Raw genomic sequence first — 10,799 nt, 5'->3', positions numbered from 1 at the left:
CTTTGAAATTATGTAGTTGATTGGTTATACGCCACGTAGGTTTATCTCATCCGTGGCTACTTGTCACGTGTCGACTCTTTCCCTAGTCTCACGTGTGCCACTTGCTTACACTCCCGTTATAAGACAAGTCAAGCAAACCCCAAAGGTGCATTGCTAAACGATGCAGTTGGTGTGCTTGTGTGGATTTGGCTAAGACTTTGAGAAGATGTGAAGTAAGTAGGAACACAAGAGTTGGAAATGTAAGTGAGGTTTTTGTATTGCACAAGGAAAGCTTTTCAAGTGAACTCTCAATTGTTAGGTACAAATGAATGCCTTGGAGTACTTATAGGCAACACCCCTTACTACTTATCCTAATTCTAGAACATTCTAACCTCCTCAAATGGAGGGATCTAGATTACATCTCTCTAGAGAATTCTACACAATTACAAGTGTTAAGATACTCTAAAGTATGTACAAGAGTTGCCTAGAGAATTCTAGACATTAGATATTTACAAAGCCCCTTCAAGAGTTCTCCAGAACCTTCTACAGTGGGTTGTTCTAGACCCACATGCTCCACAAGCCTCTTGATGATTCCGGAAGTTTCTATAATCTTCTTTTGATGTAAGACACCCGAATACCAAGTTCCATGCCTCTGCCATGTGTGGAGACTACAAGTCATGCGTGACATGCTCCCCCACCAAAGTCCTTGACGACCCCGTCAAGGCCGAGATTCAAATGCCTCGATCTTGTCCCGGAATTGCCACAAGTCGTCCTCTTTTTCCGACGTTGCTTCGCTATCCGGGAGTCCCTTCCAACGGATTATATATTCATTATAACTCGGCACACCCCTTCGTCGGATGAGCCGTTTAGCCTCGATTTCCTCGATGTCCCGATCAAATGACGTCACAACTGCCGTGGGCGCACGTTGTGACACGCCCCTTGTTGGATCCTCGTTATCTCCATGATAGGATTTGAGTATGCTCACATGGAACACTGGATGAATCTTGAGCTTCGATGGTAACTCAACTTGATACGATACCTTTCCGACTTTACGTAGTATCGGGAACGGTCCCTCATATTTGCGCACAAGCCCCTTGTGCACTGATTGGAACACCTTGAATTGTTGTGGTAGCAACTTGACCATGACTAAGTCCCCTACTTGGAACTCAACCGGCCTCCTATGCTCGTTCGCCCATTTCTTCATTTTCTTGGCCGCTTTATCCAAGTATGTCTTGGTAATGTCTAGTTGCACATGCCACCCCTTGGCAAGTCGATATGCAGCGGGGCTACTTCCCGTATAGCCTGACGCAATCGCTTTTGGTGTCAAAGGTTGTTGCCCCATGACTATCTCAAAAGGACTTTGTTGCGTCGACTCAAACCGCTGCAAGTTGTAAGAGAATTGGGCTACATCCATCAACCTTGCCCAATCTCGTTGGTTGGCACTCACAAAGTGCCTCAAGTATAGCTCCAACAAGGCATTCACCCTCTCCGTTTGCCCATCGGTTTGGGGATTAAAGCTTGTAGAGAAATGGAGACCTGACCCCATCAACTTGAATAGCTCCGTCCAAAACTTTGCGGTGAATCATGGGTCACGGTCACTGACAATGCTTCGAGGAAGTCCCCAATACTTGACAACATGTTTAAAGAATAGCTTGGCGGCTTGCTCGGCCGTGCGATCTCGTAGCGCCGGTATGAATGTCCCATATTTGGAAAAGTGATCGACCACCACCATGATAGAGCCACACCCATCTGACTTGGGTAGGGCGGAAATGAAATCCATCGAAACACTTTCCCATGGCCTCTCTGGTATAGGCAAAGGTTGTAAAAGTCCCGCCGGCACTTGCTGTTCGATCTTGTCTTGTTGGCACACAAGACAAGTCTTCACGTAGGCCTCAATATCATTCCTCATATGAGGCCAATAATATAAGTCCTCCAAGAGTGCCATAGTGCGTTGCATCCCCGGATGCCCGGCCCACATAGAGTCGTGGCACTCCTTCATGACATCGCGCCTAAGGTTGTTCCACTTAGGCACATACATGCGGCGCCCCGTAGTGTAGAGAAGATCATCCTCTACCCAAAATCGCCATGTCTTCCCTTCCTTGGCCAACTCCATGAGTCCCTTGGCCATAGGATCTTGAAGAAGTCTCTCCTTGATCCGTTCAAGAAGGTTGCTAGCCACACTACTTACGCTAGCTAGCATAGCCTTGCAGCTTAGAGCATCGGCAACGACATTAACTTTGCCCGGCTTGTACTCCATGACATAGTCATAATCAGCTAAAGTATGTACAAGAGTTGCCTAGAGAATTCTAGACATTAGATATTTACAAAGCCCCTTCAAGAGTTCTCCGGAATCTTCTACAGTGGGTTGTTCTAGACCCACATGCTCCACAAGCCTCTTGATGATTCCGGAAGTTTCTATAATCTTTTTGTGATGTAAGACACCCGAATACCAAGTTCCGTGCCTCTGCCATGTGTGGGGACTACGAGCCATGCGTGGCATACAACCTACGTATATACTTTCCCCTATTTACAAAAAAATGAAACATTTGGGTTTAACACCGAGACTAAGAGGAATGGGGAACCACTTAAAAGGGGTGAAAATTTTTTTTTTTCATAAAGGGTATTGACATTTATGAATTGTCGTGTTGTTATAGTAAGGGTTAAAGGGTAAAAAAGAATAACAAAAATAAAAATGAAACATTTTCAATGAATTGACTCAATAAGAAAAATGTCTCATTCTATGAATAGGAGGGAGTATGATTTATTTCCATTTTTAATTTATTGTTTAATTTACAAATCCTCCAACTTTAAAAAGTGGCTAAGCGCATTCAACTGTTCAAATTTTATGATAGTAACAGTGTAAATTATATTCTTGTACTGAAAAGCCATGACATTATTATCAAAATCATACGTTTTTCCATTAATTTGTGAGATTATTTATTTACCCTTGTCTTCTTTCTTTAAATCAACACTCACCATCATCATTCTTGTAGTTGAATCCTCAAGCAAATCAGGTCCGATCTTTTGTTTCCTCTGTTATTTTCTTCTTTCTTCTCTGTGAAGTACCGAATCATTATTTGTATTAGAGTCTGACGCATATACTTCAAAGCTCATTATTTCAAGCCAAGATCCTTGGACTTTTTTTGAATTAGAAGAACAACCATGATTACCCAAATCAATACAGGAAACTAAACAAATGTATTAGTACAGATGAATTCCACAGCATGCCAAGTAAAATATACTAGAGCTTAAGAAGACCTATAAGCCTGCAGCGTTGGGTGATATAAGGGTCTCTAAGAAGGCTTCTCCAACACAAAAATCATCCAAAATTCCATAAAATATGAAATTGTCAAAACTTCCTTCTTCTAAGTTATACAACACCACTTCGTTTCCAATCAAATCATCCACATCTTTGAACAACACCAGTTGTTCCTTCTTTAATAAACACGGCGGCCTAAAATCCGAATCATCATGGTCACGAATACTAAACATACTCCAAGACGCTTTTACACCTTATTCTTTCATCATCCAAATATACTAGTTGATCTACCAGTAAACATATACAAACAAAGAAAATCTCCCAGAGCAATCAGATAATCAAATATAAAACACAATCAAATAAGTCATCTTACATGTCATACCTAAACCGCTACTTTAAATACCACAAACCATTACTTCGCATACCTAAACCCCTTGAAAGTTGATAAGAGGTCGAATACTCTCTAGAATGGGTGAATAGAGAGTATGGCCGTTTAAAATTTTTGTCTGAAAGGTTGTCTCAAGAGATTGAGTGACCTTTCAAAAAATTATCTGGGACATTTTTAGGTCGAGTAATAAAACTATAACGTATGTGCGGAAAATAAACTTAAACAATAACACACGATATGTTAACGAGGTTCGGTTCTAGACAACCTACTCCTCGCCCATGGGTTCTCTTTCAACCTGTAAGATTTCAACTCCTTTTATTAATCGACTTTAAGACAAATAAGAAGATCTCTCTATCTTCTCTCACCACGTTCTTCCCCTTGAAGAAACGTCTTACAAGTCCTTAATAAAAGCAAATCCCAATCTCGATCACAATAGAAATTACAAGTTGAACACTTTGAAAAGTATTATAAGTTAGGCGTATTAAACTATGAATAATCTAACTCTTTTTAACACTTAAGCCTATTACAAATTATAAGAGCTAGATGAATTAAGAATTACAACTCTTTTAAATACTTAGAAAATACTAGATCTTAAGTCAAGAGAGAAAATTGTAAGAAGAGGTGCATCCTTAATTCTTGAACGAAGCCTTGTATTTATAGATGTCACGCCTCAACATATCCTTGAAGAGCAAGAACGCTTCATCCGTCAATTTCGTTGATCTGGATATTCTGTGCCAGTCTTTAAGATCTTGAGCTTTTCCTCAAACTGACGTTGCACTGACAGCTCATATATTTTCGTAATTGTGTGCTGTAATTTGTTTTTGATAACCATTGTTGTGCTGCCACGTTAGAACTTATACAAGACATTGAAAACTCAGCAAAAACCAGATAAAATAACGTGTAAATACTTATTCAAATTAATTCCTATTTTGAGCATTAATTTAAATTATCATTTCCTATTTTTAGCATCAATTTAAATTACCATCTTATTTATAGGAAACTCTTTAATCATCATAGCTTAACAACTTATTCAAATTCAAATATTAACCATGTACTATTAATAACAAAACGTGTGTTAGCTTGTATTTTAACATTTAATTAACTAAATATCTTAAACACACATTTTAAATTCAAATTCAAAATATAACCAAACGTTCAAAATAAAACGTGTAATTTATTCAAACTTAATTTCAATATATTTTGACCTATCAAAATATTTTAAAGATAATTTTAATAAACCTTGACCTATGAAAATATTTCAAAGATAATTACGAAAATAACCTTATTGTAAACACAATTATCTTAAAGATCTTTAAACTTATTTCAAGACTTATAAGTTCAACCTTAAGATAAACTTAAGTCATTTAAACATATTTCAATATTTCGAACTTAAAATATAAAAACTATTCACTTTATATTCAATATGATTTTGGACCAACTTAAACAACTAAATGTAATTACATAATTTATTTGTTTAATCAATATGTGTTTTGAATTATCATCATTTAAGTGAGTTGAGTCTTTAATCTTCCCGTTGATGAAAGTCAAAACCATATTTTCCTAAATCATATTACTATGTTAACATGCATCGAAAAACATGATAAAAATAACACAATATCATTAAGGAGAATGTTTTCAAGACTTTGAAAATAGTTTCAAATCAGTTTCAAATCAAAACAATATAAGCCAATAAATTTTCATGCTTCTCATTATCCATGCATGTATCCAAAGATATAATTATCAATATTAAAATCAAAGTGTATTATGATAATCAAACGATATAAACAAGAATAAGAACAATAATCAATAACTATACACGTATCATCAAACATTATAATCATCAATCAAACAACAATAAACATGAATTTTTAATGAATGAACATGAATGAATCAAATATTCAAATAATCAAGCAGATGATTAATATGATCAATCAAGCAAATCAAATTTTTAAAATTTTTAAAATTTCTAAAATTTCTCCCCCTTTTTACAGAAGCATATAATATGAAACAAGAATTAACTGAATTAACAATATGCAACATGCAACACAACTAAACAACAACTAATAAGCAGCAACAAAGATAAGCATAATGTACAAAATTTATAATTTCTCCCCCTTTTTGACTTTCATAAAAAAGAAACATGGATAAACTGTTGGGATTGTTAATTAAAACAATTTTCCATAGAGATTTAAAGCATTGTGAGTCAGTTGTTTGGTAGGAGAGAAATTCGAATGAGAATCAAGAATAAACATATCTTTGGCATTTTGAAGTGCCAAAATATTTGGTGTAGAGTCATCAGCAATATTTGAAAATTTTAGAAGATCATTGATTAGGGTTTTAGAGATTACAATCTCATGGCCTTTAACAAAACTTCTTAAGGCAAGAAAACCATCAACCATACCATAGTAAAGGACAAATTAAAATAGAAGATTTTCACCAGAATAGGATATAAAATAGAACCAGGATCCAACAACTTACCAGGAGTTGATTGGATGAATGAAGAAATAATCTCAAAATCTTCAAACAGAAAGAAATTATAGTCAAGAATATCAACATAGGATAAGGAACGATGTTTAAACGTATCAATCCATTGACCAAACGTTGTATGATTTTCAAACCAGTGTTTAGGTACTTCTAAAGATGTAAGAGGCGAGGGAATTAATGGGGTAGGAGTATCTTGCATCGGTGATCTTGATGTTTCAACTTTTTCAAATTTTTTGGAGGACCGGTTAAGTTTTCTTTTGGGGGCCATTGATGATTGTTTTGAGAGCTTGAAAAGGAAAGAGTGAAAAATATGTGTGAGAGTGAAACAAAAGCTATAGAGGAGAGTGAACAAGAAAGGCATTTCATTCACTTTAAAAGGGAAATGTAGTACAATGCATTTGTACTTCATTTAATAGTGATTTGACAACATAGGGAAGAGGCACAGTTGATGTGTGTAGCTTGACCGGTTGGAAGAGTGACGTGAAGGGGTGTGTGATTTAAAGGTGTAATCATGAATTCTATTTGAGACTAATTTGATTAGAACCAAATTCATGAACAAGGATTTATTGCATGGTTGACGTCCAAAACTGTATCAAACAAACAATTTTGTTTTAAGATAATTAAATATCCTTTATTAATTAAAGGTATTTAAATATAAATCCCATTTTTGTGTATATAAAACAAATAATTTTTAAGAAATTGAAATTTAATTTTCAATTCTCAAAGTATAAACACACATATATATGCAATTTAGATCATGTAAATAAAATGAAATACTCCCCCTAAATACATACTTAGTATTTAGTAACATTTTACTTTTACTATTGAACCCTGACTCTTATATCATTACTCCCCCTTAGTTCATGCAACATCATTTAGCATGCCAAGTTCCATACGAATATATGTAAACCTATCATGATTGAAAGGTTTTGTAAATATATCTGCTAACTAATTTTCTGTAGAGATAAAGGATAAAGTAATATGACCTTTTTCAACATGATCACGTATGAAATGATGACGAACCTCTATGTGTTTTGTACGTGAATGTTGTACTAGATTTTTAGTAATACAAATTGCACTTGTATTATCACACTTAATTGGAATACCTTTGAGATCAACTCCAAGATCTCGAAGTTGTTGTGCAATCCATAAGATTTGAGAGCAACACGCACCTGCAGCTATGTATTCTGCTTCAACTGTAGATAGAGTAACTGAATTTTGCTTTTTAGAATACCATGAGATCAATGAATTTCCCAAGAATTGACACGATCCTGAAGTGCTCTTTCTATCAACCTTATATCCAGCATAATCAGCATCTAAAAAACCAATCAAACTAAAATTTCCACAACTAGGGTACCATAGACCGAAGTCTTTAGTCCCATGCAAGTATCTAAAGATTCTCTTAACTGCTATTAAGTGAGATTCTTTTGGGTTAGCTTGAAAACGAGCACATAAGCAAACACTAAACATAATATCAGGACGACTAGCTTTGCATTGATCCATATTGTACTTCTTTAGCAAATCTCTAACATATTTACTTTGACAAATAAATATATCATCTTTCTTTTGCTTTATTTGTAGTCCAAGAAAAAATGTTAAGTCTCCCATCATGCTCATTTCGAATTCCTTGCACATAATCTCAAAAAATTCCTTGCACAAAAATCGTTAGTAGCTCCAAACAATATATCATCAACATATACTTGAACAGCAAGTATATCTTTACCTTTAGTTTTAATGAAAAGCTTTTTATCAATTTTACCTCGTTGAAAGTTATTTTCAAGTAAATGTGAGCTACATTTGTCATACCAAGCCCTTGGAGCTTGTTTCAAGCCATATAGTGCTTTGTTTAGTTTAAACACATGATTAGATAGATCTGGATTTTCAAAGCCAGGTGGTTGTTTAACATATACTTCTTCTTAACTTCACTAATACCATTAGCATCCAATTTGTCATCACTTATATCATCAAAATTTTTATTAAGGTTTAACTCTTTAAATCCTTCACTTAATGTTCCATTGTCAGATTTATCAAATACTACATGTATACTTTCGTCAACCATACTTGAACGCTTATTTAGAACTCTATAGGCTTTACTATTTAATGAGTATCTAAGAAATATATTTTCATCACTTCTAGAATTAAATTTACCTAGATTACCTTTACCATTATTATGGATAAAACATTTGCAACCAAATGGTCTAAGGTAGGCTATATTTGGTTTTCTTCCCTTGAATAACTCATAGGGGTTTTCTTTAATATTGGTCTAATGAGGCACCTATTTAAGACATAATTTGTTGTGTTAACAGCCTCAGCCCAATAATGTTTGGCTAACCCATATTCTATAAGCATTGTCCTAGCCATTTTCTCTAAAGTACGATTTTTCCTTTCAACCACGTCGTTTTGTTGGGGTGTCCTAGGAGCTGAAAAGTTATGGGTTATACCATATTTTTCACAAAAGGAGTCAAAGTCTAATTGATCAAACTCTCTCCAATGGTCACTTCTAATCGAGAATATTGGAAGATTCAGCTGAGTTTGCATTTCTTTACAACGTCTTGAGAACGGTTTCAAGGCTTCACTTTTATCCTTCAAAAAGTGAACCCACGTACTAGAATAATCATCAACTGTAACTAAGATGTAAGATTCACCTCTTATGCTCCGTACACGCATTGGTCCACATAGATCAATATGTAAAAGTTCACATGGTCTTGAAGTACTTACCATTTTCTTCGGTTTAAATGAACTTCTTACTTGTTTTCCTCTAATGCATGTGTTACGTGTAGGACTATGTTTGTAGCCAAGAGCTGGAAGTCCCTTAACTAGATCTTTACTTACCAACTTATGCATGGTATGAGTATTGATGTGACCAAGACGTCTATGCCATAGTTTTGGATCATCTATCATAGCTTTCAAGCACTTAAAATTCTGAGCTGCAATTTCGTTAGTATTCAAAGCATAAACATTATCATGTCTAAGGACGGTAATAAATGTGTTTCCGGTGTTAGGATTTTTGACAAAACATTTTTCTTTATCAAAGATTACTTCATTTCCTTTATCACATAGTTGAGACACACTTAGCAAATTAAATTTTAGACCTTCAACTAAATAGACATTATCAATAGTTTTAGAGGGATTCTTACCAACCTTGCCAACACCTAAAATTGTACATTTACCTTTGTCACCTAGGGTGATCGAGCCATTGCATCTTTCTTTAATTTCAGAAAATAAAGAAACTTTACCACTCATATGTGTCGAGCATCCACTATCTAGGATCCACTTTTGCTTTTCCTACAAAAAAAAAATTCTCAACTTTACTTGGCTATTCAAGTGAAAAATTTGGGACCATATTCGGGGTAGACCATGTTAGGTGGTCTTGTCCCTTTAGGAACCCATATTTGCTTTATCCGTCGACGTAATTCAAGAGGAAAGGAAATCTTAATGATATAATTGTCCTTACGTCTGTACGGACATGCAAACTTAATATGTCCTTCTTTGCAACAATATGAGCAAGTAGGTGTGCGTCTTTGTTTGTATGCACTCTTAACAAATGTGGTGTTACTCTTATAGTTATGTGTAACATTGTTATATCCTATACCACATTTATCATTGAATCCTTTTAGACGTCTAAGCATTTTTGTAAATTTAGATTCGGAGTTATTTAGCTTTGTTAATGCTTGTAAATTTTTCTTAGACTCATGTCTCAGAGTCTTAAGCTTGGATTTTCATTCTTAAGATCAATGAACTTTTTCATTTGGCTGAGGTTCTATTCTTTCAAGACTTTGACAGTCTCTTCAAATTTTGCTGTTTCAGCCTTTAGCGATTCATTTTTCTTTATAAGGTCCTCACAACCTTTGGCATAGTGACGAATTCTATTTTCTAGAATGTTTTTCTCATCTTTTAAGATCTTTTCAATTTGAAATATGTCAAAGAGAGCTTTAACTAATTCGCCTTTAGAGCAAGAGTTAAGAAAGTCAAGTACCTCTTTATGATTTTGTTCTAGATCATCATCTTTATCATCATTAGCCATAAGACATAAGTGAGCTTGACCATCTTCACTTTCAGGTTCGGTTGATCCTTTGAAATCACTCCATGTAGCAACCATTTCTTGTTTCTTCTTGTTTTTCTTGTAAGATTCCCTTTTCTTCTTAGGTTATTCCTTTACAAGATGTTCTGTAGATCCACATTCAAAGCAAGAAAGTTTGTTAGTTTTAGAATTATAGTTAGAGTTTGAAGACTTATCTTTGTTTCTAGATTTAAATTTCTTAAATCTTTTGCGCATCTTCATGATTCCTTCTAGACCTTTTGTGATCAAGGCAAATAGATCTTCCTCATCATCACTTTCTTCATCATCACTTGAGGATTCATGATATTTCTTTGCCTTTAGGGCAAGATTCTTCATGGAAGGTGTTACATCACTTTTTCCATCACCATGTAGGATAAGTTCGTGAGTTGTGAGCTTTCCAAGTAGATCGTCAAGTGATAGAACTCTCAAGTCTTGAGCTTCTTCAATGGCGGTGACTTTTGGACCCCATTTGGATCTTGGAAGACACCTCAAGACCTTCAGGACAAGAGAAATCAAACTGTTAGTAATTAATGTAAAACGAGTAAATATTTCATTAATATTCTCATCCTTTTTCATCTTGAACATTTCGTATTGATGCATGAGGATGTTGATCTTAGCACTTGACTTGT

The sequence above is a fragment of the Amaranthus tricolor genome, chromosome 13 (assembly GCF_026212465.1).
Source record: "Amaranthus tricolor cultivar Red isolate AtriRed21 chromosome 13, ASM2621246v1, whole genome shotgun sequence".
Taxonomy (NCBI): domain Eukaryota; kingdom Viridiplantae; phylum Streptophyta; class Magnoliopsida; order Caryophyllales; family Amaranthaceae; genus Amaranthus; species Amaranthus tricolor.
Note: the sequence above shows the minus strand (reverse complement) of the source record.